The sequence below is a fragment of the Tupaia chinensis genome, unplaced genomic scaffold (assembly GCF_000334495.1).
Source record: "Tupaia chinensis unplaced genomic scaffold, TupChi_1.0 Scaffold145280_1, whole genome shotgun sequence".
NCBI lineage: Eukaryota > Metazoa > Chordata > Mammalia > Scandentia > Tupaiidae > Tupaia > Tupaia belangeri.
Genome location: NW_006205141.1, coordinates 1 through 4,088, shown reverse-complemented (window position 1 = coordinate 4,088; position 4,088 = coordinate 1). Strand labels below are relative to the sequence as shown.

The following is a 4,088-nucleotide window of genomic DNA, read 5'->3' as shown; positions in this document are numbered from 1 at the left end:
GTGGGTTATGATTGGTTGCTTTTGGACCAATCATGAGGTGCCGGATATGCAAATTTGAGGGATTCTAGTGGCCAATCAGAGCAAGGTTTCGAAGGTCAGGTTTTTGGAAGGGAACCAATCATGGTAATTGTTTGCTCTCTGAGAAACCTCGGCAGACTCGCTGGTGTGCAGCTTCCCACAGAGCTTGGCACAAGGAGCTGTGTGATGGAAGAGGAGGAGGAGGAAGAGTCAGATTCTTAAAAGAGAATAGCCAGAGTTCTAGAACTTAAATTTCTAAGTGTCAATAAACTTTTATTTCTGAAGCCCTTGGCATTTTCTTTTAAAAAGTCACCATGCTGCAGTAGGCTCTGTGGCCTGCTCCAGAGGGAAACAAGGGCCACAGGAAGCAGTGTAGTTTGGAAATAGTTCCATCAATATCCAATCTCCAAAATGTTTGAACAGAAATTAATGACATATAGAAAATCAAAGCTATGCTAGCAGCATTGAGCAATCTTGGTGGTGCTCTCTGTAATCTGGTCTGATTCAATAACTGTGTCCAAAACAGACAAAAATTCCTCTAAAATTCTATTGCAATGATATTTGCAAGAAGGGCAGAGTTTAAATACAAACCAGACTTCCCAGTCAACAAAGCCTTTTTTAAGAAAACCAATTAGAACCTCTTCACGTGCCATTGAAACCTTGTGAGCAGTTAGGCCACAGTCTAAAAAAGGAAGATGACAAGGGGGGGAGAGAGGACCACTTGAGAGCTCAAGCTGTTGCCACCTCTCAGAGTTATTAAAACACTGTGTTCTGCTGACTGCTCTGTGTGTCTGTTCCCACAACTACCAGGGCACTGCACAAAGCTCTTGGAAAATGGGGTTAAAATACAGCCAGCAAGTGGTATGGCGCTGAAGACAATGGATTCCATATGGCCAACTGCAGTTCAAATACTGAACTTTAAGGAAAATTCACACCAAGGTTGTGTGCATATCCTGCATGCCCAAAATCCTAGGGGGAGTAGAGATTATGGCATAATCATTCCCCCTGCCCCCATGATGTGATTTTTCACTTTCTGTCTCTCTAGCAAGCACACACCCTGTGGTAAAACAACAGGGAGAGAGGGGAGAGAATGAGTCTTATTTTGATGCAAGAAATCCATGCTTAAGTTTTGTAATATACATGTTCCATGAACTTTTAGTAGTTTAGGAGATTCACTGGTTATGTGATTAGAAATAAATTATAAATAGCTGTCAAGGAGTTTGCTGGTTTTGGGATAACAAAAAAGAAAAGCAGAATTTCTTCTTCTAAGCAAAAATACAGCAAAAATGTTTTAAAACCCATCTCCAGCGCTCACTTCAGGCAGCATACACACAAAAATTGGAACAATACAGTAAGATTAGCATAACTCTTTGGCAAGGATGACATATAAACCCTTGAAGCATTTCATATATTTTTTAATTTCATCCTGAACTGATCAACGAGGGCAGAGCAGTGACATCTGTCATGCCCAGGAAACAGATGGTGAAGAGGTTGATGATTCAGTGAGCATTCAATGACAGATTCAAGACCGAGTATCACAAGAGATGGAGGTGATACAGACGTTGCTATAGCCAGTCTTTAAAGATTCAGTACATATATTTCAAATAAAGATGAAAAGTTAAGTGAGGCTTATGGAATTAGGGCTGAAATGGTAAAAGAAGTGATGTAGAAGGTACCACTAAAGGGAGGTACAGGAAAGTAGAGTTCTTGATGTTGTTCCTGTTGATAAAACCTTTTTTTACTGGGGAAGATTTGGGTGAACTAGAATAATTAAACTCTTGATTTTGAAGACTGATACCAAACAAATCAGTGAAAAAAAGTTGCCTTAGCATGAGTTAAAATTGACTACATATTTTTTCCTATTAGAATCAACAAGATGTTATTTCCCATGCTGATTCTGGAAGGCTTAGCCTTCTCCAAAAAAAGGAGTATGCTCTCTATGAACTTTCTTCAGACTTTGACTGTATCTCATAGTAAATTTGGAGTAGTTCATAATAAATCAAAAACATAATGGTCATTGCAGAAAATGTTTGATTGTTGTCAACTCAAGTAGGAAATGCAACTACTTTACCATCTTTTTTTTTTTCATTTTGCATGTTATTACCACAAACATAAACACATTTTAAAATCTCAAAAAGAAACAATTAATAATAAATTAAAAAATAAAATATCCCTTTGATATTAAAACACACACAAAAAAAAAGACAAAAGAAAGGGAGGAGACTCCCCAATGGCTCTTGAGAACTAGTGAATTCAGAGAAAAATGAGAAATAAAGATTTTATACTGAGAATTCTGTCTCAAGCCCACAAACTCGAGTGAGAGATCTAAGGGATCCATAGCCAAACATCCAAATACTATTCGGGTTAACATATTCCTCAATATTGACTGAATCTGCTACATAAAGAGATAAAAATGTAATGACAAAGATATCTCAGATCACCTCCTTCTGCATGCTCCTGAATGCTCAGATTGAACTTCAAGAATTAGGAAGAAACACACCATCCATCAGATGACCAGAAATCACTGCAAGGCCACAAGAAATATGGAAAAGCAAGAAAATATCTCTCCTCCAAGGGAAAAGAATAACTCCTCTTCATCCTCAGACAGTTCAATGCAAATCATGGAAATGTCTGATAGAGAATTTAGAATATTCATAATGATGAAACAAACAGAGATGGAAGAGAAGAGAGGAAATGAACTGTGGGAGAGGCAGGAGAAAACAACTGATGAGTTCCAGGAGGTGAAGACATTCTTGCAAGAAAGTAAAAGAGGAATTGCACACTTTAAAGGATTGGACCTGTTATAGATGAAGGCTATAATATAGGAAGTCAAAATCTCCCTTGAAAGTATTAAAAGCAGAACAAATATACAGAAAATAGAATCTCAGACATAGACGAGAAAATTGCTGACCTAGAAAAATCCACCACAGAGGCTGAGAAAATTGCCCCCAAAATGAGAATAATATATGAGAAATACTGGATACCATCAAACATCCAAGCATCCATAAAATCATTATTCCACAAGGCAAAGAGACTCATAAGGGCATTGATAATCTATTCTGTGAAATCTTGCAAGAAAACTTTCCAAACATAGAGAGGCACTCAAAGATCTAGTCCCAAGAAATGCAAAGGATCCCAAATAGAATCAACCCAAGAAGATCTTCTCCAAGAAACATTATAACCAGATTGCCCAAAACCGCAGAAAAAGACAATAAACTTAAGACTGACAAGAGATAAATGGCAAGTTACCTACAAAAGATATCCCATCCGGCTCACAGCAGACCTCTCGTCAGTAACAAAGTAAATGAGGAAAAATGAGAAAATATATTCAAAGTGCTAAGGGAAAAGCAATTTCAACCAAGAATACTGTACCTGGCAAGATTATCCTTCATGTGGGAAGAAAAGACAAGAACATTCTCAGATAAAATCTGAAAGAACTTACCAACACCAGATCAGATCTCCAAGATCTCAAGGGCGTGCTATACCAGGAAAATTCAATACAGACACTCAGAAATAAGAGTTCAAAAGCTAAGAAAATTTTCAAATTAAATATAGGGACAAGTCTGGGGATGGTCATGCCACAATCCCTTCTCCTCCATTCTCCTCTCGGGATCTTGGGCACACACGCACATGTGCCTGGCATGAGTTTTAAGCCACCGGGTCCGGGACGTGAACTGCAGTCGACTATGTGGGAGTCCAGTGACATAGCCGTTACGCTAACTGCTGGTTCCCTGCTTTTAATACTTTCAAGGGAGATTTTGACTTCCTGTATGATAGTCTTCATCTCTAACAGTTCCATTTGATTCTTTTGTAAAGTGTGAAATTCCTCTCTTAGATCTTGCATGAATTTTCTCACCTCCTGGAACTCGACAACTTCTTTCTCCTTCCTCTTCAGCAGTTCATTGTCTTTCTTCTCTTCCATCTCTGTTAGCTTTGCCATTATGAATGTTCTGAATTCTTTATCAGTTATTTCCATGATTTCCATTGAACTGTGTGTGGATGGAGAGGAGATATCCTTCTCCCTTGGAGGAGAAGTTTTTTTTCCTGCTTTCCCATATTTCTTGTGGTCC

At 38.4% G+C, this 4,088-nt stretch overlaps 1 non-coding gene across 1 annotated transcript; it reads left to right on the top strand.

The window, feature by feature from the left end:
- Window positions 1–1,325: 1,325 nt before the first annotated feature.
- LOC114006015 (U6 spliceosomal RNA) lies at window positions 1,326–1,432 on the top strand. Its single transcript, XR_003547787.1, has one exon. It is a non-coding gene; the product is annotated as a U6 spliceosomal RNA (small nuclear RNA).
- Window positions 1,433–4,088: the final 2,656 nt, after the last annotated feature.